General features: G+C 40.4%; 1 protein-coding gene across 6 annotated transcripts in view; it reads left to right on the top strand.

Annotated features, from left to right (window-relative positions):
* Positions 1–27511, top strand: part of FGF13 (fibroblast growth factor 13) — a 610827-nt gene that overhangs the window by 54356 nt on the left and 528960 nt on the right. The gene's annotated exons all lie outside the window — the stretch shown is intronic.

The following is a 27511-nucleotide window of genomic DNA, read 5'->3' as shown; positions in this document are numbered from 1 at the left end:
CATGAATTTTGTGGTTTTGCAATAATGAAGACATACAAATCTTTTTACATTTTCTTATGGTTTTTAGAAAGTAGGTTGCTAGATTTGTTGGGCACATGACACAAGGTACTCAGCATACCATTTCCCCTTAGATAGCCCAGGTTGGCCCCTATGGAATTTCTGAATTCTGTACCATTGAGTCTAATCTAGTGAGTTATGTTCCACTGCAAAACAAAGATAATGCAGGTACTGACCAGGGCCAGTTTCATCAGTGCATGAACAAAAAACTACTAAGTGGTTTACATTTGAGGCTATAATAGGGAGAGTTGTTCCCAAAATGGATTTGAGTGCTCTCTGTGAAGGAGGCAGTCATGTTAATGCAAAAATGCATTAGCTAGTATGAAGAAATGAAAAAGGTTGCTCACTCTAAAATAAAGCTAAAGTTTGTATGGGAAAATTTTATTTCAACTTTGAAAGCAAGGAGTTTTCATGTAACATTTGTTTAGCAAATACTTACTGAATATCTACCATGTATCAAGCATTGTTAGAGACATAGGTGATGTAACAGTGGATCAAACTGAGACCCTGCCCTTCTTATAGTTGTATGTGTATGTGTGTATATAGAGATGGGAGCTCATAATAAGCAAAACATAGGTAAAAGACAGGTTATCTTCTGGCAAATGTAGAGAAAAATCTGAGAACGTGTCGTGGTGGTGGTAGTGACAGCGAATGTGTGCAGTTTTATGTGTGGTGTTTGGGGATAGACTCGCTAAGGTGACATTTGAGTAAAAACCTAAGAGAAAGCCATGCAGGTATGTGGGAAGAGGATTGCCAACCTTTGCATGTTGCCTGGGGGAAAAAGTGCCCAAGAATAAAATGTGTGTTACCCAGAACTGAGAGAGTCAGAGTTGCTCATACTTCACAGGAGTGAAGTCTGTCTTCTACATTCCCCTATAAATTTGGCAAAGCAGAATTTCAACCGCAATATAGTTATTTGATTCTTAAAAGTGTACAAACAGCTTTTTTTTCTATTGCAGTCTCTGCATCCACATAACATTGGATGTGCTAAATTGGTCTGTACTGTGTATACACCTGCTTTGGTGTTGAAAACTACTTGCTGATTTGCAAATGCAAGCATGCCAAAATTTTCATTTATGGAAATGAAAGCATGAACCATTTTTATATCTTGGAAGAATGAGCACCTTCCTGGTATGGAGGTTGGTTACTGAACTAAAGGGGTTTGTTCACCTGTGTGCATCAAAGCCAAATAAGACACGAACAATAGTTTGCAGCAAAGAAAGTAAAGGTTTATTTAAAGAAATGGTGCCAATTCAGGAGACACAGGTGAACTAGTGCTTCAAAATCTGGCTTCCTGATGGCCCACAGTGGGCCAGAATGCAGGGTCCAGTGTCAGTAATGCCTGAATGAGTGTGGTTGGGTAGGATGAAAATACAGGTGCAATCATTTATACTTTTAATTTAAACATTTTACCTACAATGTCATATGGTGTGCTTGAGTGTGATATTGTTATCTCACATAATTACATGCTTATGATTTTGTAATAAAAGATTTTTAAATATCAGTGTGTTATTTGTGCCAGACACTGTATGTATGGAAAAATTATTAGTAATAGTGATTAAGAGAGTTTGGATTGTGAACTCTAGTGATTGATTGAGGCCAGGATTGAGAGTAGTTGATCATTGTATCAAGTCCTGAGGTCAGCCATGGCGTTATTCTTTTTAGTGTCATGAGGGTGTAATCCTAGGGTCTTCTGCTTTCATAGTACTGAGGCTGAAATACAACTGAGGTCAAGATGTTGTCTTTAGTTTGACCGAAACTCTGTTCCCTTGGTCAAGAGACCTCAGGCTTTATTCTTGACAGTTTGATGCTGACCAGAACCTGATGTCCTACATACAGGCCTTATGATTAAGGGAGTGGATATGTCAATATGTTGTGGTGCTATTAGACTGGACAAAACTAGCTTGAATTAAGGAAAAACTCATAGTAAAGAAATGAAGTTTGTATGATGTTACAGGTTCAGCCTGAGCTACTTTGGACCATTTAAGTTCTAAAACTAGGAGGGAGTTTACAGCTAGGTGTATCCACCTGTCCTGAGGACCCAAAAGGTACAGGAGAGAGAGCAGTGTTGAATCACTTCATCAAGTAGTGAGAGAGTCACAATCATGGGGAGGAGATGTTCCCCCTTAATATTTGTTGGGGATTAATATTAGGGGTCATAGATGAGTATTTCTCTCACTTTTATAAAACATTTTATTTATTTTTAGAGAGAGGGGAAGGCAGTGAGAAAGAGAGGGAGAGAAACATCAATATGTGGTTGCCTCTCACATGCCTCCAACTTGGATCCTAGCATATAACTCAGGCATGCACCCCAACTGGGAATCAAACCAGCAACCCTTAGCTTCACAGGCAGCCACTCAATCCACTGAGCCATACCAGCCAGGGCTATTTCTTTCCCTTTCAACAGTGCTCTAACCGTTGGTACTTGCAGGGTGTTAGGTAGGAAGACCTACTGGGACTGGAAGAGCAGAGCTCTGATCCTGCCAGTGGGGAGACCACAATCCCCAAGAGACACAGGTGAACTAGTGCTTCAAAACCTGGCTTTGGCCTTTTCTGTACAATATCCGGGCATGTGACATTTGATCTTTGGCACCTACCTGCCTGATAAGTGTGTGCAAATAGACAGAGTGTTGGAGTGGATCTCTGCTGGGACAAGGAGCTGTTGTAATTTGGAAGGGGCTACAGATTTATCTTTTCCCTCTGCCTTCAGTTAAGTGCTCATTTGTTTTATAAAGATTTGAGTGGGACAGGGGTGGAGAGAATGGAACTGTATGTTCCTCTGGGAAGAGGATTGGAGCAGGGTACCTTTGGAGGAACCTCTTTGTGTCACTGGGTCTCAGTTTTGTGAACCTATGTGCAGTGAGAGTGGCATTTTCAAGCACCTACCAAGCTTGTTGGGGAATGAAATGAGATACCGTGTGTGAAAACACTTGGTGTAGCACTTTTATATATGTGTATACTTTTATAAATGAATAGACTAGCTTTACCCTAGAAATATTTTAATGGTGAAAGGTTATTCAGCTATTCAGGTGACACACAGTCTTTTCACAGGAAATTACCCCAAATTATCATTATTCATTGGCAATTACATGTTTCCTTCCTAAGATTTTATCACTCAGATCATTTCATTTTGATACCTTCCCCATCGCACCCCAGGGAAACATGTGGACAATTTACTATTGACAAATAAAGATATTATACCGTGAAAGGGACAGGCCCAAGTCAGCAGGAGGGCTTGCATTTCTGCTGCTTTGCTGTCATTCAGTGATGGAAATACTATAGAATGTTTAATACTATATGTACAAGAACAAAAGTCAATTTCAAAAAAAAAAGGAACCTTATGACACTTTAAAATAAAAGACTGATGGCTTGATTGAAGTTCAAAATAGAAAACTGGAAGTTTTTCAGTAAGGACCCTTGAAAATATTTAGGGTATGCAGTTCAGTGTCCCCTTTGAGGCTTTGCCCTTTGATATTCAAGTGAAGGTGTTCCTGAGACTGCTCGCTAAAGTCAATTTTGCTGTGTGGACTCTCAGCATCTCATAATGAAGACACAATATTGTATAATGATTAGGCACACAGAGTTTGTGCCCTAGTTTTCCCACCTTTAAAATGGGTATAACAATAGTGTGTACCTCTTCGGGTTGTTGTATGAATTAGGTCAGTTAATGTATGTAACAGAATAGTGACAGACACATAGTGAGCAATATATAAGTGTTTGCTACTATTATTACTTAGGTGCTCACAACTGAGATTATTGGCCTAGATGGCCTCTGTGTAAAATAAAAGTCTGGCTCTGGCTTGTGTGGCTCAATGGATTGAGTACTGGCCTGTAAACCAAAGGCTCACTTGTTCGATTCCCAGTCAGGGCACATGCCTGGGTTTCAGGTGAAGTTCCCAGGTGGGAGCGTGAGAGAGGCAACCACATACTGATGTTTCTCTTCCTCTCTCATTCCCTTCCCCTCTCTCTATAAATAAATAAATAAATAAATAAATAAATCTTTAAAAAAATAAAAGTCTGAATAAAGTCTGTGTTCTGTAGTGAGGGAAAAGGGGGGGTAAAGGAATCATGTTCAGTAAATAACCAACAATATCTATCACAAATGTTCTTGCCACTTCATTCAAGTCCCTTCAAGGCCTTGTTCAAGCATTCACCCTCTCTTTGTTCCCCACTCTTCTCCCTAAACCTACTGCATAATCTCTAGTATAATCTCAGCACTTTCTCTACTAAGTTCTTGGATGATATTATTTATCATACTGTGTCATATTATCTGTTTATGGGTCTATCTCTATCACTAGGCTGTGGGCGCCTTGAGGGCAGCCTGGTGTAATTTAAGTACTGTGCCTCAGTACACAGTAGGCATTCAATCTGTGTTTGTTGAGCAGTGACTGTAGCTGGGTAGGAGATTTCTCTCTCAGGACTGTCCATCCTTGTGGTGACTTGTCTTCCCCACTAGTAGATTAGAGCCAGCCCCAGGTGGCTTGAATGTGCTGCCTGCCCTTGGCTGTACTCTCTCTGCAGTGGGCTGCTGAACAGCCGAAGGCAGTGATCATCACAATCAAGGTAGGCTGTGGCAATTTACTGGGGCAGAAGGGAAGAGGTAACTAAAATGATGATACATCTCTACCTTCACGGGGCAGGGTTGGTAGCTCTGTGCCTTGCACTGTCTCTTCTGAGGCCTTCTGAAAGGCCCTCAGGCATATTGAGCTGCTGCTTTTCCCATGCATTCCCAGCTGTGTATACAACTCTCCTAAAGAAGTGTTTTATTGCATAATGAATAATACATAAATCACAGCTTGTTTGCCTGTTTGCTCCTCACTAGACTGCAAGCCCTGCAAGAAGGCAGGGACTGTCATTTTTGACTTTGTGGAGTAGCCTATAGTAAATGGTTATTAAATAAGTAGAAGACATAGAGAATTGGTTTATCCTTCTGATACTATTTCAGCAATCTGCCCAAATACCATTGAAAAACTTATCTGATTACTTGTTTCTCAGCCATCTATTCTATTTCTTCCAACTTTCAGCAGGCTGTGGAACCATTTTTTTCACTTGGTACCTGGCACACAGGAGGGTTCAGTGAGTGAGTGCTGAGCTGAATGATACCTGAAAGCAGCACAGATGTCGGGTACTCCTACTTCCTGGGTGTATTTGGTGGCAGGAATACAGATCAGCAACCTATGGCACTGCAGTCACTGGGAGTGGGGTGTCAACATGCCAACTACATATGGGGATAGAGACCCCACAGTCAACAATTAAATCAGGTGACTCCATTTCACACCATCTTCAACTCTGTCTTAAGTTGTATGTATAGCCTATTGTAATAATGATGCACATAAAGCCACCCCATGTCTTTGAGGTCATCTACTTGAGAAGTTGAGGAAGTATATGGAATTTGTTAGAATGAGGTTTTTCATCCAGAGAGAAACAGAACCAAGAGAAAATTAACCCCCAGTATTTCAGAAAACTGAATATTTAAGGATTATTCATAATAGCACTTTTGCAGTGGCCACCCAAACTTTGATAATAAATTAATGCATGGGAAACCCTTAGGGAACATCACTTCTAGATGTTCATTTAGCTGAGTGCCTAGCAAGGTGCAAGGGACTGTGAAGAATACTATAGGTTGATAGGGCCTATTCTTTTTTTCCCAAAGAGTTTGCATTCTCATTGATCTCAGAAGTTTATATCTAAACTGGCAGTGGGCCAGTGGAGAGGATATGAACTATAAAGCTGAGCTGTTTATTTTGTACATGTGGGGGATCTTCAGAGGGATCACGCTAATATCAGGGTAAATCAGGGGAGCTACATGAAAGGAGGGAGGCCTTGGATGACATCAGTAAAGGGAGTGGAAAGTTCAGTCCAGGTAGGGCGCTGGGGGGAGAGAGGAGTGGAAGTAAAAATGATCATGGAGCATTGCTGGTGGGCCCAGCCTGACAGGATCATTCATTCATTCATCAGGTGAAATTTATTTCATTGACTACTTTGAGCCAGGTCCTGTGTTGTATACCATGGAACAGCAGTACATGGGACATGGTCCCTGCTCTTGGTAATATGGGGACATACAGGGAGTGCATTCCTTTACTCATCAGTGATTCATGCCTTCATCAAACAACTAATAAGTGTCATTGGGTATCACTCAGTGCTGCATGCTGGCCACACAGAAATAAATCAGATCAGTCTAGGAAACTTCCATACTGTAGGTACATGCAGATATTAAAACATACATTTGCCATTTGCAAAGTCCTTTTTCATATATGAGGCAGGTTTAATCCTCATATTAGTCCTGAGAGGTTGTTTTCATTCTCCCCATCTCACAGATTAGAAAACTAAGGCACAGAGCAGTTAAGCAATTTGCTTCTGATCACACTGCCAAGAAGGAGCTGAAGTGGGACACGAACCCAGTTCTTCTGTGTTTTTCTCTATGTCTTGGGATTACAAGACTTCCTGATTGAGAATGATATGAGCAAAAGAAAAGGTTGAAAACTGATTGTTGGTGGAAGGAGATGCATCTTTTCCTAAATGGATGAAAGAATCCTTTCTCTAATGAGAGAATTGCTGTCAACTCAGGGAAGGTTGTGAAATGTTTGAAGACATGTAATAGGAGGGTAAATAAAGGGCTAAGAAATAAGAAGGCACCACATCTGGGTGTATTGCTTCACTAGCCCAGTGTGAGATCCTCAGTGTGGATTAGCTATGATCTGTGGTACATTCCGTGCTGTTCTTTCTTGCCTCGGAGCTCAGCTGCAGTTGTGGAATCCTTCCAGACTGACTCCTGAAGATGAAGGCAGTCTTAATATTTGGAGAGGGCTTGGATTAAAAATGAGAACTTACCAGGCAAGAGCCTTCCATATTAAAACTCATCCCCTCACACCACACTCAAGTTGCTTTGATCTGTTTCTTTCCCAAATAACCAGATCTAGACTGCCTCTAGACAAGCCAGTTGGCATCATAGAATATCGACTATAGAGTTAAATGATCTGTAAAGTACAAATGTTGTTAAAAAGGCACATGTGGTATCTTATCACCTGTATGTGTCAATTCTTGGTGTTGCTGGCTTATAATTCATACATATGTTTTTAAAAAGAAAAACTGTTAGGTAGTTTGGGTGGTTACAATGACTTCTCCCTTCTTCCTTTCCCTCCCTCCTTCCCTTCATTCCTTTCTTCTTTCTTTCGGTGAGTTAATAGTGTTAAGATAAAGATATAAAAAAACCTAGAACACTTCTGTGCTGTTCAATTTCTTATTCATTCTTGCAATCAGAAGATAAAGTGGGGAGATAACTAGAATGTGTTTGTGACAAAGAATGTGGGAAAGAAATTGACTGTGATTATAGACCTCACACCAAAATCATGATTATAGACCTGACACCCAAATTGTGCATATTGAGACCATATGCAACATATGGTGCAGTGTTTTTCTACGCATAGTTTGCTTGATCTTTCTTTAAAGTCCTTAGATACCAAGCTGACTATTGAGAAATTCTCTCTCTGGTAATCACATTCTAGAACCCTCCCTTGAGGGTTTTCATGGAGACTTTTAAACTTTGCAATAGCACAGAATTTCCATATGTGACATGGTGGTGTGGAGTGTGGGCTGCTGGTTATAAATTTGTGATGGGATTGTCTGGGTGTTAGCATGAAAGTACCTGTATATACTTGGCAGCATTCTCTCTGGGGCTGTTAGAATTGAACAGATAGGAATATTGGTTGATTTGGAAGTCATCTCTGGCAGTATAGTGTAACTGATGTCTCTCACATTCCTTCTTTCCATTTTCTCTGTGATCCTCCTAAACTCTGTGACCTCAGAGAACAACCCAGCTTTCTACAGTTGAAGGAACTGAGGCCTGCAGAGCATGAAGCACTTGCCTAAGGGTTATTTGTTTGTTTGTTTATTTTGGGGTTTTTTTGTATAGCAAAATATAGCTTCTGGAAATGCTTTCCATTAATTATATTGCTTGCTCTTGAAAACAATTTGATGAGGTAGGTGGGGCAGGTTGTTTTCTTACAATGTATAAATGAGATTCTTGAGGGCCAGAAAAGTAAAATTGCTTGTTCTGGGTCCAACAGAGTCAGTAGCATAGCTGGGACTAAAGCACAGATCTTTAAATGTCTGGTAGGATACCATAACACCTCTGAATCTTTTTTTCCCCAGAACAGACATTGCTGTTGTATTGGGTTTGTGTGTTGTGTCAAAGAACCTCCTATATCATTTTTTGACACTACTCGTTGGTACTTTCATGTTGCCTCAGATTGGTAATCACCTTTTAAAACTGGTAGCTATATTGTTTCTCTAACTTTCCTACTCATTTGGGCTGCTATAACACAATTCCACAGACTGGGTAGCTTATAAACAACGGATATTTATATTTCACAGTTACGGAGGCTGGAAGTCCAAAATTAAAGTGCCAGCATGGTTTAAGGGCCCTCTTCCAGGCTGCAGACTTCTCATTGTAATTTCACATGATGGAAGGGGCTAGAGGGTTCTTTGTGGCCATTTTTATAAGGGCACTAATCCCATTCGTGATAGCTCTGCTTCATGACATAGTCACCTTCCAAAGGCTCCACCTAAAAACATCACCTTGGGCAGTAATTTACCAACATGAGATTTTGAGGGTACAAAACATTCATACTATAGCACTAGCTATATTATGATTTCTTTGAAGATTTGGGATAGGCAGGTTTTATACAGGTCTTGTATCTCCCTTAGTACATAGCACATAATATATGTTTGATGAGTATTTTTGTTGATTGACTGATAGTTAAAATAAACTGGGGACTGGCATATGTGTAATAGAAATCTGAAAATTAAGGTGTTTTTTGGTTCTTGGATCAGGAAATCAAAATCATAGGTAATACAATTTGCTGCTCTCCTAGCCTAATAAGGTGTTATGTAAAATTTGTATCTTGATTGGAGAAATTCTGTGTCTGCCAGCAGATTCTGACTGTTAGAACATTAATATACAGATTAATTTGTGGTTGCAGAGTTCTGGCATAGGATTTGTGGAATACTATTTAAATGATCCCCAGAGCTTTCTGGTGTCTGCCAATAGTGAACAAGTTGATCTTTTTTCTCCTTTTAAGATTTCTATCTTTGGATTTTTTTTTTTTTGCAGAGGTTCACTGAGTACTGTTCTGCTCCCAAAATAAGGACCTTGAAAAGCAAGGGTAGATGAAATACCTGATTTTTGCTAAGAGCCAAGAAAGTTGAAGCCAGTGCAGCCAAGGTAGAAAATGGAGAGAGGGTAAGAGGAAGGATGAAAGGGAAAGTGCAAGCAATGCAAACAGGAATCTGGTGTAAGTCTGATGTTTGAATCAGAAAACAAGGCTCCTATGGGCCTGGCTGAGTGTCATCTCCCCACATGACCTGCTGACTAGAAAGAGTTAATGTGTTCCTTCACTCAGGCTGGCCTTGCTTCCATTCTGCTGCATATCTAGCCCAAGAACTATCAAATTAAACACATAAAACTTTCTATTCAAATTGGATTTGGGTCCTGATATTAAGGAGTAAAAAAAAAATAGCCATTTCAAAGCCATTTCATATGTTTATGAAAGTGTGGGATTTTTGTGGACCTGTAGGGAATTTAATACAAATAAAATAGAAATACAGAGTCATATCTGAACTTTATGTTGGAATCATATTTTGATGAAGCTAGTTTTAAACAACTATACTTATTGAGGACTCACTGGGAACAAGATGCATTCTAGGTAGGCTTTTCATTTTTGGTTTTTGCAGGGGAGAGAGAGAGAGAGAGAAACTAGTCACACTGAAATGACTTGAACATTTATAAATGCAAATAACAGAACAATGCATATTCTTCACTCTTGAAAAGTTTATGAATCAGGGGCATGTCAAAGCAATATCATAATCACAATGTAGAGAAGATAATCCATTGTTTTCTTGTATGAAGTCATTAGCATTCTAAATTATTCATTTGGAAATAGCACATTGAAAAGAAAACAATTAGCACTCTGCTCTTTCACTGACAGTGGTGAGTCCTTGGGCCCACTCAGGAAGCTGTTGAGTAATGGGCATGTCAATTTGTTATTAATGCATTATATATTTTAGAAAAAGCATCAAATTTGGATATGAAATTGAATTTTTCTTTTTACAAAGTAAAAGTTATTATGAGAGGCGATAAGTAGATAAGCAGGTAGGCAAACAAGGCAGTAAGGAAGAGAGTGGATTGGGGCACAGGGTCTGTTCACACCCCATTTCTTCTGATGGGAGATTATAGTCTAAGAACATATAGTAGAGTTTTGGATTAGGACCTCAGATCAGAAGCTATTCATAGACTTTCTCTTTTCCCCACTCCCTGCACTTGTTTCTTTCACAAGCTTTTCCAATATACTTTGGGTACTCTGTTGTACAACCTAAAAGAAATTCACCATCTAATAATAGTTTTATTAAGGAGGAGAAAGGAGCACAATCTAGAATTTGCATTTCACATGTTCCTAATATGGATTCTTCTTTTAAAAATAGTTCTGAGAATGGAACCTTATTCTTTCATCAAGCTTGCATTGGGCACCTACTGTCAGTCAGTTCTTGGGGACACAAAGATGAATGGGACATGTCCTGTTTGCCAGTAGTTCACAATCTAGTAGGCCTTGTGGGGGAGGAAAAATAAGTTTTCTTCTACTCTTCAAAATTCTTCTGGCTTATCTAATAAGCAAATTGACATGAGACAGATTAATGGGAGAAAATAACCAGTCTTGTTACATAAATACACATGGGGGTTGTGTAAGAATATGGGACCTGAGGACAAATCTGATAGTTGATGTTTATATGCCATTTTGAGCTGGGGTGGGGGTAATGATTTGGACTTCAAAGGAAAAGAAGGAAGTTCCTCTTTCTTTAAGCAAGTTTTTCTATCTGAATTGCTCTAGGTGGATAACAGTGAGGTAAAAGGCTCTCCTTGAGTCTTTTGTTTCTTAAAAATAACTAGCTAAAATAATCAATATCCCTAAAAAGCCACATTTGGGGGCAGCAAAACTCCATTCTCCCTCAGCCCCATGGGGTAAGACACAAAGACAACATCAAGGGCCCATGGGAATTCAGGGAGAAATTGATTTCTGCTGCAGGCCTCCTGAAAGAGGGCTGGTAGAGCTGGGCCTTGATGGATGGGTGGGATCTGGACATACAGGAATAGGGAAAGACACAGGAAGCAGTCACAGGGTTGAGAAAGCCTTTGGCGTGGTGGCTGACAATGAGATGTAGTTTTTTTGGGGGGGACAGGGCCTGTGGAGGGACATGATGGGAAGTCAGGTTAGTAATGCAAGTTGAAGTTAGATTGCTAAGGACAGCCTTGAATGTCAGACCACTGTATTTTGGCCTTTTTTCAAAGGCAGCACTAAGACATATTCAGGGCAGTAGCCAGGCATCCTAAGGAACAGAATCTATACCATATTGGTAAGAGATCCAATACAAATCAGTGCAAAATGGTTGGAAGGCAGAGAAAGGAACAACTCCAATGCCAGGTATGGAAGCTGGGGAATTGTCAAGGAATGCTTCATCTAAGCATGTGATGACATTTAGCTGAGTGTTGAAAGATGGGTATGAGTTCTCCAAAGGATGAGTTGTAGAATGGCAAGGAAAAGCACCTGCAAAGTCTGAGAGGTTAGTGAGAGGACTCCATGCAGTGGAATGGTGATTACTTTTGTATAGGAAGTGTTGCTGTAAGCGCTTATCAAGAGATAAGATTAGGAAGAAGGCAGGGCCTGGGTCATGGCAGTCCTGGAAGGCTAGGATAAGGAGCTTGGACTTAAAGGGCCATATACAGGAAACAGGAGTGATGGACCATTGCTTTAGAAACATCACTGTGGCTGAGGTAAGGATGATGGGTTAGCACAAATGGTGAAAGCTTGGCTTGCTGGGAGAGAGGGCTGGCAGTGGGACCCAAATGTGAAAAAGTGTTTGGGACTTAGAGTCTGGGATAGATGTGGAGAGTGGACTAAAAAGATTGAGGGGACTGACTTTTATGCTTTTAATTAATATTATAGTTTTAGCAACAAGACTCTTTGTTCCAAGGAAATCTTACACACAGTCCTCCATGCAGCAGGGAAAGGGAAACTTGGGGGGTTTTGTTTACACAACACTCACCTGGACTAAGAGACTTGGCATTTTGACTATTAAGCATGAAACTTTCATGAAAACTAGTGGAGTGGACTTCCACCAAGATGGAGGCATAGGTGGAGACACTGTGCTTTCTCACGCAACCAAGTTTAGAGACAACAAAATATTAGCAACAGAAAACACAGCCAGAACACAGAAAATTGAACTTTTTGAAAGTCCGACAACAACGAATTTTTCAGCCTGACCTGTAAGAGGGGCGAAACCAGCAGCTGGTAGAGTGGGGTTGCACAGGAAAACTCGGTCAGATGGACTCAGGTGAGGATCCCAGGCGTGGGGTTGCAAAGGGCTGACCCAGTGAGCGACCTGTGGATCCGGCGAGGGTGAAGGGCACAGTGGGTTGACTGTGGTCCCGCATTCCTGCATGGATAGACCAGTGAGGGAGTGGGTGGTGAGACAACAGGATCAGCGGGTCCCAGTGACAGGAGGCAGCAGAGACCGCTGCCATTTCCCAGCTCTGACCCTGCCCCCACATACAGCATCACAACCCAGCGACCCCACCCTGGAGGCCCTGCCCTGTCCCTAAGGCTCCACTCCTCCTACTTAATGGGTGCGAACAGACCAAAAATGGCTCAAGAAGATCTCAAAGCCCCAGAGCCCATAACTCTAAGTGATGAAGAAACAGCAAAACTTTCAGATTCACAGTTCAAAACACTGATGATCAGGATGCTCACAGAACTGGTTGATTTTAGTCACAAATTAGAGGAACATATGAAAGCTAAACTAATTGAAATGAATGGCAATGCACAGGAAACCAATAGTAATGGAAAGGAAACTGGGACTCAAATCAAAGGAGTGCGCCAGAAGGAAGACAAAAATAACCAACCAGAAAAGAATGAAAAACAAGAATTCAAAAAAATGAGGAGAGGCTTAGGAACCTCCAGGATATCTTTAAATGCTCCAACATCCAAATTACAGGGGTACCAGAAGGGGGAAAGGAACAGCCACCAGTGGAAAACTTATTTGAACAAATAATAAAGGAGAATTTCCCCAATCTGGCAAAGGAAATAGACTTCCAGGAAATCCAGGAAGCTCAGAGAGTCCCAAAGAAGGTGGACCCAAGAAGAAACACACCAAGGCACATCATCATCCCATTAGCTAAGATTAAAATGAAGGAGAGAATCCTAGAAGCAGCAAGAGCTAAGGGGACAGTCACCTACAAAGGAGTTCCCATCAGACTGTCAGCAGATTTCTCAAAAGAGACCTTACAGGCAAGAAGGAGCTGGAAAGAGGTATTCCAAGTCATGAAAGACAAGGACCTACATCCAAGATTGCTCTATCCAGCAAAACTTTCATTTAGAATGGAAGGACAAATAAAGTGCTTCTCAGATAAGATCAAATTCAAGGAGTTCATCATCACCAAGCCCTTATTATAGGAAATGTTAAAGGGACTTACCTAAGAAAAAGAAGATAAAAAAGGTAAACAGTGAAAGGACAGCAAACTCACAGTTATTAAGAACCACACCTAAAACAAAAACAAACTAAGAAGACAGCTAGATCAGGAGCAGAACCATAGAAATGAAGATCACATGGAGGGTTAGCAACAGGGGAGTGGGAGAAGGAGAAGTGGGGAGAAGGTACAGAAAATAAGTAGCATAGACAGTAGATAGAAAATAGTTGGGGGGGGCAAAAATAGTATGGGAAATATAGAATCCAAAGAACTTGAGACACATGGTCATGAACTAAAGGGGGGAATGGTAGGGGTGGAGGGGTGCAGGGTGGAGGGGAATGAAGGGGAGGAATAGAACAACTGTAATGACATAATCAATAAAATAAAAATTAAAAAAAAAGAAAAGAAACTAGTGGAGTTCACAAATGGTCTTAAATGAAACACCATACAGCTGTAACATGTATGTTCACATTTATTCAGCTGAACATGAAGTAGTGTCCTAGTTTCATGTTGAACGCAAGTCCTATATTTGTAAATTTTGATGTCTTCTCTTTTTTAAAAATTTTATTTAGTTATTTTTCAAGTACATTTTTTGTCTATTTCTCCCATCCCCGCCCCCCTGCCCTGTGCTTCCCACCTCCCTCCCATTTCCTCCCCCCCAGTCCTCATCCCTGTGTTTTTCATACTTGTTCCTCAAAATCCCTCCCCTTTTTCCCCCTTAAATTCCCTTCCCTCTCCTCTCTGGTCACTGCCCACTTGTTCTCTATTGTAAATTTTGATGTCTTCTCTTTACATATAATGATATGGTCTTTGAAAGGGTAGATATTTGTAGTTTATATTCTGGAAAACTGCATTGTTATACTTTGCAAATTATTACTCCACTGTATTTACACATTAATGTTTGAGAGGACTCCTATGCTTTTTTTTAAAAAAAGGAGTTTATGTCATGTTTATTATGACATTGTCCCTCATTTTTGCCAAGTAGAATTTGTCTGACTTTGTGGGCCGATGAGTGGCGCCATATTTATTTTCTTGATCTGATGTGTGGGTTGTCAGTGATGGTATCACTTACAGGATCTGAGATTGCCAGCTGGGACTCTAGAGCCATTAGTGACAGGAATGTGTATCATCATCATGCATGAGAAATCAGGGCCACTTGAGGTTTTGACACCTGGCTGTGTATTTGGTGTAGTGTCATCATTGGATGTTACTTATCTGGGGCACTGTTATTACCACATCCCTGAGTGAGTTGTCCTCTTTTTTCAGGTGTTGCCAACATTCAAATTTCAGAGATTGTTTATAGAAAGCTGTCCAGAGTAAGTTGAGATGATTGACATTGACTGAGCCTCTACTTTTCTATAATTAATGCAATGTTGACGTATTGGTTTGGCATGTGTGTGTGTGTGAATGTAATTGCTGACTTGACTTTTGCTTATCTTCATCTCTGTAATTAGAATATATTTTGTCTTGATGTTTAGATTAAACCTGCCATTTTCACATAAACATTTTATTATGTGCCAGCCGCTAGGCCAAATACAGGGTGCAGAGAGATTATTTTACCCTTGAAGAGCTCGCAATCCCATAAGGGAGACAGACAGTATACTTAGGCATGTTCTTCAGCTGAGTTATGTGCTGTTTATTAGGGGAACATGAGAGGAAGGAGATGTTAATTTATAAAGGATAATTGCTCAAGGGAGGTTTCTCTAAGGAGGTGATACTTGACATGAGTCTTACTAAATGAATAGAAATTTGCCTAATTGAATGCAGAGGGAACATTACTTGCAAAGGCTCACAATCATGAAAAAGGATGAAGAGTTTGGGAAGCACGTGTGGGGTTAAAAGGGAGGGTAGAAATATAGGCATAGGACAGGTCACAAAGGATCTTGTGTCTAGGTAAAGAGCTTGCATATGTTGCCTTAGGTGATGGGGAATTGGTGGAGAGATTTAGATGGAGAAGCATAGTATTCAAATTGGGTTTTAGGAAGGGCTCTCTGGTGGCAATATGGAGGAACTACAGTTGAGTTAGTGGTGCAAGGTGGAACCCCACTGTGCTCTGGTAAGATGCAAAGAGCCTGGGGCTAAATCAGAAAGACCTGAGTGTGAGTCATTATTCTACTGCTTATAAACAATGTGACCTCGGGCAAATGATATCACTCTTCTGGGATTCAGCTTCCTATCCATAAAATGGGGATGATTGTTCCTACCTTACAGGGCTATGGTGATGACTAAATAATATCGGACATGTACTAGCTGCATCATATGCCTGGCATGAGGTAGATGCTCAGGAAATGCCATTTGTCTTCCTAACTCCTCATATATTCACTCCTGTCCTTCCAATGATGTCTGTAAAAGTCTATTTTGCTTTGAGATTTTCCCAAACGTGTCTGTTTAAGAAAACAGACAGTCCTGTTTCTCTCAGATGGCTTTGTGGTGTTTACTTGTTCACTTAACCTTTGCTGCCTCACTTCAATCTAACATAAATAGCAGTTTAAGGACCTGTTACTTTTTCCTCACCATCACTTACTGTGGCCTGTAAAACTCAAAGTTGTTGGTTTATGGACTGCAGTGTACCCTAGTCTTGCCTTAGATTTTAAATAGGCTCCTCATGACAATGAGCAGTCATATCTACAGACAAAACATTTGTTCGATGGCTCTATTAACCCTGTAAAATGTTGAATTTAATCCAAACCGTGTTCAGCCACTTGGCAAAAGATGCAGTGATTTACTTGCTATAAATACCCCGTGTGTTTTATTTCATTTCAACATGTTTTTTATTGAGTGTCTGTAATATCCAAGCCATTGGGCCAAGTGAGGAGTTGAGAGTTGACTTAGGCATGGCCTGTGTCTTCCTAGGGTTTGTTTTCTGTAGGGCAGGGAGGCATGTTTCTGTAGAGCAGTTTCTATAAACTGCTTTGGGACTGGCAGTGGAATTGAATGAATGTTCAATGAAAGAGCAGATAAGCCAGCAAAGGATTTGCTGTGGGAAAGCAGAGGAGGGGGACATTCATGAGGAAGGGATCAGAGAAATACTTGCTGGAGGAAGGTGGTTTTTGAATTGAAACTTGGAAGTTCATTCAGTAAGAGATCTAAAGGTAGAGATGGCAGTGCTATGGGAGCAAAGACATGATGTATATGCCATTCATTGTGGTTGGAGGGTATATGTATTTGGAGGTGGGGCTGAGTAAAGTAGTGAGGCTCCTGGATGGCCTTGACTGCCAGGTTTGGCAGTATACTCCTTGCCAAATGGCCACTGAGGAGTCCTGGATATTATTAACAGATTATTTTATTGTGTTTATTTTCATTATCTGCTCATTGTAAGAAACCTGGAAAATATAGAAACATGCAAAAAACAAACAAAAAATACAGCATGATTCACTGAAGAGAAAAACCAGTTAAGGTTTTGGTGAATTTCTTTTTGGTGTTTAATGTATTCCGTGGGGATATACATGTTTACAGCTCTACTTTTGACATTATTTTCTCCGATCAGATTGTGAACTGTTTTGTTTTTTGGTGTGATTAAAACATCCTCAATACATCATTTTTCATGACTGCATACTGTTCAATCATGTGGGTGTAGTACATTTTATCTAATCATTCTTCAATTGATGGCTGTTTCAGAAGTTTATAATTCTGTATATGAGGGCTATAATGAATGACTTTGTTAATCTCTGTAGTATCAGTGATGGCTTTTGAGGAAGGGGAGGGACTTGATCCCATGTCAGTTTTAGGAGGATCATTCTGGGGGGACTATGAAAAACTGATTAATGAGATGAAAGATTCGAAGCAGGGAGAGCAAGTAGTTAAGGGAACATTCCATCAGTGCAGGTAAGAGAAGATGAGAGATATACTAAGCCAGAATGGAGAAGAGATGATAAATGAGAAGGACTCTAGGCAAGAAAATGAACAGGAAATAGGATCCATTGTTTGGCAAAGTGTACTATTAACATCACAATTTTGTAAAAAAAGACAAAAGTCTTTGGCCTTCCCCTTCTGCTGTGCTATTGCTGAATAAGAACCTCAGGCGGGGAAGTGGGTAGACCCTGTTTTCCGATGAGCTTCCCTGACTATTCTTGTGCAAACTGAAGTTGGAGAACCACTTATTTAGGCCTGTGGGCTGTAGGACTGAGGGCCTCGGTTTCTTGCTGGCTGTATGCCAGAGTCCACCTTCAGTTCCTTGCCAACTGGCCTTTCCCAATATGACTGCTTGTTTAAAACGAGCAAGGGAGAGAGTGTCTTAGCAAGATGTTTGTTAAATTTTAGTACAATGTGCCCTGGCTGGTGTGGCTGAGTGGATCGAGTGCTGTCCTGAGAACTAAAGGGTTATTGGTTCGATTCCCACTCAGGGCACATGCCTGGGTTGCATGCCAGGTTCCTGGATGTGGGTGTTCAAAAGGCAACTGCACATTGATGTTTCTCTCCCTCTCTTCCTCTCTCCCTTCCTGTCACTCTAAAAATAAATAAAACCTTTAAAAAACACAATAAAAATGAAAAGAGTTGTCTTGAATTGTATAAACTTCAGGCATGGCAAAATGTAGATCTGCCATGCTGGTCAAGCTGTCAGGTAGGCAGTTAGTTTCTGGGTCTGGAGCTCAGCAGAAAGGTCAGTCAGTGCCCAGTACATGGTTAACCCACAGCAGTATTGGGGGAGCTCCCCATTAATATCAAGCAAGCTGGTCTCAGGAGTTCTACTTTAGGAGATTTCTTTGATCTCACTAGAGAAGTCCCTGCTGCCCAAAGCTCACCCTGACAAACAGTGCCTAGTTGTGGCCTACCTCACCTTGGCCCAGTGGCTGTTAGCAACAGCTGGTAGTTAGCTGGAGGAATCCCTAAATCACTATCCCAAGCACTTTATGAAGAGCAGAGAGGACAAGTTCCAGAAGACTGCTTTTGTATCTGGCCCAGCATTCTTTGAGAGCTTATGCTAAGCAAAGAGGAGGAACTAGAACTGCCAGGAAGATATCTTCATGCTCTCCTCTACCCACCTGTTATCCACTAGGGATCTGCATCTCCAAGGCAAACATGCCTCTGAGGACTGCTGGCTCCCAGCTCCTGAGCTGTGTCCAGCAAGAGCCACTGAATGTTTCTGCTTTCTTTTTGTATCCAGGACCTTACAAGCTCCTACCCCAGAATGGTGAGTCAGGCAGTCCACAGTTAGCTGATATCTCCTGAAGATAACTCATGTAAGGCAACTTAACAAGTCAAATAAGTTGTATCTTTACACTTCTCACCATCTGCATGCTGAGGGATATTTTTGCCTAAGGTGGGGAGTTGAGGGGCTTTCCTTACAGGGGTGTCCAACCTGTGGCCCACGGGCTACATGCAACTGAGGATGGCTGTGAATGTGGTACAACACAAAATAGTGAATTTACTTAAAACACTATGAGATTTGTGTGTGTGTGTGTGTGTGTGTGTGTGTGTGTGATTATGTGTCACAAGGTATTTAATGTGTGGCCCAAGGCAGATCTTCTTCCAGCATGGCCCAGAGATGCCAACCAACACCCCTGTATCTAATAGGTTTTTGTTGGCCAGCCCTGACATGGCAGGGACCTCCATGGGGACACAGATCTGGACTAGGCTTTAAAGGTTTTCCAACATTGGATTCCAACATGTGAGTCCTGGACCCTAAGGATGTGGAAGTGTTAGTATTTCTTCCAGTTCTATATATACACAGCTAGTATTGGCTATAGACTAAATGATCAATATGGCCTATATTTGTGCTTCTGCTTTTCACATGTATGTGTTTAGTATTATGATGGCAGGTTAAGGACATAGGCTCTGGAATCTGACTGCTTGGTTTGAGATTCTCCATCTAATGTGTATCAACTGTGTGATGTGTAATGATGCTGGATAAATCACTTAACTTCTTTGAGCCTCAGTTAAAATGGACATAATAATTTAATCTCAGAAGGTTGTCAGGCTTAAGTTAGTTCCAAAAATTGCTTAGAACAGTTTGTGGTACAAAGTCAGTGCTGTGTTAACTTTTATTGTTATAAAATATGAATTAACAGAACTACTCAATGCATTCTAGGTGGTTCAGTGGTTTCTCAGTCAAAAGATACTGAAAGTACCAGTGCTGCCATGCTCCTTATGTGAGCACTGAGCTGGGGATGGAACCCAGGGCTCCTGGCTACAGTCACCACATATTTTTTGCTACAGCAGACCCTACTTTTTCTCTCTTAAAACCTTTGCTTAATGAACATAAGCTGACTTTTTTGTTCTTGTTTTTATTTGGGGCTTATTGTCCTTAAGTAGCTACCTTTTGATGTCAGGGACCTCTTTAGTTAACCAGCAGTGATTGTCTGGGCAGTCTCTTCACAGTTAATGTGTCCAGAAGAGCCCTTGTTCATAATTGTTTGCTTCAATGGTTATGTTATATATTCTTGCATTGCTTTCCTGAAACAATGGATATGTAGACCTGGATACCTCTCTTGCTGATTTGGGGTTGGTAAGTACATTGCTTCATTGATTCTCTTAGCACAGTTGATTTATTGCATGCTTTGTGAGCAGCACAAAATATTTTGAATACAAACACCTCATGGTAACTCAAACTAGGAATATTTTTTGCCCCCTCATTCACTCCTGCACACGTGCTTGCTTGCTGTATAGCCAGAGGCCCATTTTACTAGCAATTGTGCAAGAAAGTCTAACTCTTACTACGAGGACCCAAGGACATACCTCCCCCCATCCAGGGACAGTTATTGGATGTTAAATCATAGGTAAAATGAAAAGACCTTTTCTGTGTTTGGTCTTTTCTCAAGATGGTACCTGTGTTAGGTTCCTAGGGTTGCTGTAACAAATTACCACATGTTTGGTAGCTTGAAACAAATAAATTCAGTGTTTTTATAGTTCTGGAGGCTAAAAGTTGAGCATCAAGGTGTTGGCAGGGCCATGCTCCCTTCTAAGGCCTCTTCTAGCCTCTGGGGTTGCTTGCAATCCTTGGCATTTCAATCTTTGTTCCACCTTCCCATGGCCTTCTCAACCCTATGTGTCTGTGAGTGTCTCCTCTTTCTCTTATGTCTAAATTTCTCTCTTCTTATAAGGACACCAGTCACTGAATTAGTGCCCACCCTGATCAAATGTGGCTTCATTCACCTTGATTAATATCTGCAGAGACTACTTCCAACTAGGGTGATATTCACAGGTACTGAAGTGTCCTTGTTATTTTAGGTTGCTATAACAGAATACCATAGATTGGGTGGCTTAAACAACAAACATTTATTTCCTTTTTTAAAAAAAGATTTTACTTATTTATTTTTAGACAGAGGGGAAGGGAGGGAGAAAGAGGGAGAGAAACATCAATGTATGGTTGCCCCTTGCGTGTGCCCTACTGGGGACCTGGTCCACAACTCAGGCATTTGCTTTGACTTGGAATTGAACTGGTGAGCCTTTGGTTTGTAGGCCAGCAGTCAATCCACTGAACCACACCAGCTAGGGACAAACATTTATTTCTCATAGTTCTGAAAAGTGGAATTCTGAGATCAGGATGCCACCATGGTTGGATTCTTCATAAGGGCACTGTTCTTGGTTTTTAGATGGCCATCTTCACTCTGTATCCTCACATGACAAAGAAAGTGAGCTCAGGTCTTTTAATTCCCTTATAGGGACACTAGTGCCATCATGAAGACTCTACCTTCACGAATTAGGTTTTTGCAAACCTAATTTCCTCCCAAAAGCCTTACCTCCTAAAACCATCACATTAGGCATTAAAGCTCCAATGTATGAATTTTGGGAGGATATAAACATTCAGTCCATATCATTGGGGGTTAAGACTTGAGCATATTTTTTTGGATATACAGTTCAACCTACAACAGCAGCTGTTTTCCTTTCTTTGTTATTATTCCTATTTCTTAATATTTTTTTAAAAAGGGAAATCCCCCTACCTCCCCTGAGCAACCCAGTGATACAGGAATAACTTGATTTATAAATTTGGATGAAAAGTCATTGACTGTTAAGCGCAGGAGGAAGAAAATAGAAGATATTACCCATTTCTCTTATTTTACCAACTGAGGCCTAGTGGAAGAAAAGTACTTGGTTAAGGGTAGAAGTCTGATAAATGGTAGAGCTCGTCATGAAACTTCTCATGTTTTGTAATCCTCAGGTCAATTTTTTTTTGCATTTGCTCTTGATAATGATATTGGCCATTGTGCTTAAATAACAAACCTCATGTGACCACAGTGCATTGAGGCAAATTCCTATAAAACTCCATGGTCTATGGGGGTAAATTGACAGCCAAAAGGCTTTCCAGACTCCAACTCTCTTGCATCCATTTCACCTCAATCTGATCAATATTTTTATTGCGCTATTAACCTGAACTAGACTCTGGGGGTTCACTGATCAGAAGAGCAGGTACTATCCCTGCCTTTACAGAGCTCACAGTCCTGTGAGGGATAAAATGATGCTAGACTCAACTGTGCTCATTCATATGAGGGCTGTGAGAAGAGCAGCACACAATGCGGGAACCTGACTCAACCTGAGGGTGAAGGGTGGGTATTGGGGAGTTGAGAAGTCAAGACCCAAAAGATGACTGGAAGTTATCCAGAAAAGGAAGAGTAGAGAAGGGCTGGAGGCAAAGGAATGTTTCCCACAAAGGGAAGATGTGCATGGGGGCTTGGAGGTGAGCAAGAACAGCACATTTGGGAAGAACTGAAATAATTCAGTTTGGCTGAAGCACAGGGTATGGGAGGGGGTCATTGTAAGCAGCTTTGCAAACTTTAAGGGATTTGATTTTTTCCACCCAGAGGCAGTGAGAACTCATCTCAGGTTGTCTGTGCTCAGAATAGTCATTCAGGCTGGGGACTCGGCTACCAAATGAGTTTGATCAGAGCTTCATTTGAATAAAAAAAGCTTCAGGGTATCTCCATTCTGAGTAGAACCACTTATCCAGTCTTTCCCCTTTGTTATATGTTGGTTAAGAATTAGATCCAGCATCTGTCTCAGGCCCTGGAGCTGGAGTTTTCTGTAGGATATGGTTTAGAGCTTTTAGTCTGCGGTTAAAGGCATATGTTTCCTCTTCAGTGTATGTGCACATGCACCCTGGCCCACACAGGAGCACTTATAGGCAGTATACACTGGTCTTGTTTTTTAACTTAATCAGTCTGATAAGTACCCCAGGGCCTTCTCCATCTTTTTGTAATAGTTCACAGTGAACTTAGAGTTTCTCTGGACTTGCTTTTACCTTCTTGCACTGAGTTGGCTATGGTTTCCTCTTCTCTCGTTGATCATATCCATGCTTTCCAGCTTCAAAAAATTCCTCAAATTTGTGTATATGGAACACCCTCTTGTTTCCCAGCTTTGTTCATGGTATTGCAATTAGTTCCTGTTAGAGTGATAAATATCAGTTAATCTCAGTGTCTCTCAAAATTTTAAAATTGTATTATTGCTCCCCTAAAGATCCTTTTTATACATTTTTCCTAGTTACAGGCTTATGAAACTTTAATAACACAGATGTTTTTGTATCTGTTTGTGTACTGTATGTATGTCTGTGCTTTATATGCAAAAAGAACAATTATGGACAACCAACTGTATGGGAAAACATATTTGCCAATGATACCTCAGACAAAGGTTTAATCTCCAAAATATACAAAGAACTTACACGACTCCACTCTAGGAAGACATTTAACCCTATTAAAAAATGGGAAAAGGACTTGAACAGACACTTCTCCAAAGAGGACATACACAATATCCAGAGACACATGAAGAGACGCTCAATATCATTAGCTATCAGAGAGATGCAAATTAAAACCACAATGAGATACCACTTTACACCAGTCAGGACGGCTATAATAAACAAAGCAACAAACAACAAATGTTGGAGAGGTTGTGGGGAAAAGGGGACCTTAGTTCACTGTTGATGGGATTGCAGACTGGTGCAACCATTATGGAAAACAGATGGAATTTTCTCAGAAAAATAAAAATCGACCTGCCTTTTGACCCAGCAATTTCACTGCTAGGATTATACCCCAAGAATCCTAAAACATCAATTTCAAAGAACCTTTGCACCACAATGTTCATAGCAGCACAATTTACAATAGCCAAGAATTGGAAGCAACCTAGGTGCCCATCAGTAAATGAATGGCTCAAAAATGGTGGTACATATACACAATGGAATTCTATGCAGCAGAGAGAAAGAAGGAGCTACTACCCTTTGCAACAACATGGATGGAACTGGAAAGCATTATGCTGAGTGAAATAGGCCAGGCATTGAAGGACAAATACCATATGATCTCACCTTTGACAGGAAGTTAAACAATAAAACAAACAAGCAAGCAGAATAAAAACAAAGACACTGAAATAGAGAACAAGTGGGCAGCGACCAGAGGGGAGAGAGAAGGGAATTTAAGGGGAAAAATGGGGAGGGATTTTGAGGAACAAGTATGAAAGACACAGGGATGAGGACTGGGGGGGGGGGGAATAGGAAGGAGGGGGAGACAGGGCGGGGGGGCTGGGATGGGAGAAATAGACAAAAAATGTACTTGAAAAATAACTAAATAAAAATTTTTAAAAATAATAAAATAAAATTTCAAAAAAAAAGAAAAGAACAATTATGGGGTTAGTCTTTATAACATGCAGAATTAAGAATGCAAGCCCTGTGGATAGAGTGGCTCAGTGGATTGAGTGCTGGCCTGAGAACTGAAAAGAATGCTGACATTTTAATGGTAAAAACTAAATTGAAAATTAAAAAACTACTAGCAAACTTATTTGCATTTGCTAAGTAACTTTTCTGAGTAACTTCATTGATTTACATAAAAATCACAATGTGTCAAATGACATGCAAATTTCCAATTTATAGAAATATATAATGGTAATAGCAATGTGATCACATGAAAAAACATCATTCAAAACTTGTTTTCCTGTAAAAATTAAATTAACTTCTTAAAAGTATTTTTGTGAACTTAATTTTTAACTATTACTTGGTGTGGGAAAATAACTTCGAATTTAGTAGCTAGGTGTTCATTCAGATCTTGCTGACAGTTTTTCTTTGCATTTGACATAATTAATCATGAGTTGAATAATATTTTGGGAATTAAATAAAGTATAAACTTGAGGATCAAATATAAACTAGACTCATAAGGTTGTCAATGGTAGCTAACAGGCATACACAGGTGTGTGTTGGCCACAGTTTTATAGCATTAATTTTACATATTTTGTGTACCATCAATGAATTAATTGTCAGTGCTGCTCATGCAATATACAAGAAAACCCAACAGGAGAAATTACATGCTAAGCAATAAGATTTTGTTGGGTAGGGTGAGCTTTGGAGGGTCATTGTGCCTCCCTCTCCCTGAAAAAATTTTCAACGCCTTGAAGGCTGTATCACCTGCAAAAAAAACGTGGTTTATTTGATTATCCTCTTAGAAGTCTAACATATAGGGCCTGTGAAAGCTGCATATTTAAAGGCTATAGGGCAGAGTACCGGAAAAGATGAAGGGCATGAGCCATTGGCCTGGAGAGCAGCTTGGGTAGGGCACTGAATGAGGGGCCTGGGCCACTAGTGAGGATACTCTGGCAGTGGGGTCAAGGTCAGGGTTAAGTGCACCTGCTTGGAGTTCTCCTGTCTCTTAGATTCATTGCATCCCAGTAATTTTTATACAATGACCAATTAGTGCTCTCTGTGCTATCTAGTTTGTGAGCTGTGTGCAGGCATTTCATCTTGTTCTATTGCCAGTATCTAGCACAGTGCCTGGCACGCAGTAAGTATTTGTTAATGGCATAGAGAGAAGGCACTGCAGATGGACTCCAGGTACATCATAGTCTAGATGAGGGCTGGATCCAACAGGGAAAAAGAAGATGTAATATCCAATGAGACTCCCAAGCCACCAACTCCAGACAAAGCCTTCTCTTCGGTACCAATGTGTCTACCTCAGCCCAAGTGAGGGAGGACGTCATTGTGAATAGCTGACTTTGACCATTTTGCCATTTAGATACCAATGTGGTTTTAATGTGAAAAGTTCAAGTGGGTATCTTTCTAAAATATAATAGTTAATTACTTTCCTTTTTTTTTGAAGCAAATACTACTGAATGTAATTTACCTTTTACTGGAGACTCAAAAGCTTCCTAAGAAGAATCAGTTCTTGAGGTGTGAAGAGCATTGTATCCTGCACCACATGGTCTGAGAGCACTATCTTGAGTTTTGGGCCTGGTGTTACTGAGTTAGTTTTTTTGTCTCCTTTCTTGGCAAGTCAGTGACTGTCACTTTCAGCTGTTGTCAGTGGCCTACTGGGAGCATTTGCTCTCCTCCCTCTCATTTGATGGTTCTCAGATTTTCAGAGGATGATCAGTAGCAAATCTCGTAAGCACTTTGTATACAGTAGGAGAAACTTCCAGTGACCAGCTCCCTGTGAATAAAATTTTTAGAACTGTGGGTGTGTGTGTACTTACTTGCACACTTCAAAAAGACCTATTCTGTCCCCCTTACTGCTACTATCTAAGTTCTGGACAAGTAAAATGTGCAAATGAGTTTTGTGCTGGATAAGCAACTGATTGGTGTAACATCTTCTCAGGCAAGTTTATGGAAAGTATACCCATGAAGAAGTTTAGCTTTGTGTCAGTGGGCTGTCCAGAATTCCTTTTGTGGGAGCTCATCCTTCAATCAAGGGCCATAGATTTCCAATTCATAGCAAAAATAATCCATGGGAGATCTAGGTTGTTTTTCACATTATAATATGTAGGTGCTCAAGTAATTACATCAAGTAGCACTATCCAACAGTGTTTTTTTAAAGTGCTAATTAACATTGGTTGGGACAATGTAATTACTTGAATGGAAATTCTGACCCAAATACTTAACTGCTATTCTTAGGACATTTTAAACTTAACAGACATTTTTTCACCAAACATACTAACCAGATATAATATTAGTAGCCATTATAAGTGTGAGCACTTCAAATTTTCAGCATTTGTAAAGACTGAGTCCTTGAGTGTTGACGCTGTATCCATTTAACAAAGTGTCCTCAATGTACCACAGCACGTGATCCCTCTTTTGATGTCAATTCCATGTTTCTAATTTAATTTTTAAATCCTTAATCTTATGTAATACAATGGTATGTATTATGTTGATAGGTCCAGAAATAGAAAAACCTTTGAAATAGTGCAAATTCATGACATACAAACATTCTCAAAGACTGGAGGAAGAGTAAAGAATAGAAGAAAAGCAGAAAGAGAAAAAGAATACTCAAGGGAAATAATAGGGTCTTTGTAAATACATCACCAAATCACTGAGACTAGCAGCTAAAAAGATCAAGCCCATTTTAATAGTACAGGAGACTAAGTCCAAGTAGCCTTGGAGAAATAATGATGTTTTGAGTAACTCAATATTATACTCAAGATTTGATATTGGGGACAAAAGAGAATCATGGCAGGACTCAGAGGCTGGGCACCTCGTTGGCTGACCAATCCCCATGTTCTGGGCAGGGAGATCAGGACACTACCAGGCCTGCCCCCATGATTCTCAAAATGCTTCCCACGCATCTAAGCCTGTGGCAGGGAGGGGGAAAGCAAGGCCTCTATGTGCTGACAGAAAAACTAACATTAGGTGCAGGCTCATTAGAGCCAACAGTTTAAGCACAGGTCCCCAAATGTGGGTTTTGTCGAACATTGATGGCCTTCCAGCGTTCAAGATGGATATACCGTATTTATTTGTTTCTGATTTTCAACAGAAACTTCATGATGCTTTGCCATAATATCTCATGGCTTCTTTCAACTAGTTGCCACTGATGTTAGACAGTCTGATTACATTGCACCTTTTTGGATTGGAGCTGATTTGGGAAGGCATTTTTAGGGTAATGATATTCATTACCCTAAATTCATTCATTCATTCATTCATTTTTATTCATTTGATACAGCTGCCCTTTAGAATTTATTGTGTTAGCTGCATACACCAAACACATTCTGTCACTGGGAAATTCTATTTCCCTCACTAAGAAATTTTAGCATTAGGAACAT

Source organism: Artibeus jamaicensis, unplaced genomic scaffold, assembly GCF_021234435.1.
Source record: "Artibeus jamaicensis isolate MK-2021 breed Jamaican fruit bat unplaced genomic scaffold, CSHL_Jam_final contig_240, whole genome shotgun sequence".
Lineage (NCBI taxonomy): Eukaryota > Metazoa > Chordata > Mammalia > Chiroptera > Phyllostomidae > Artibeus > Artibeus jamaicensis.
Note: the sequence above shows the minus strand (reverse complement) of the source record. Positions and strands in the feature narration are given on the sequence as shown.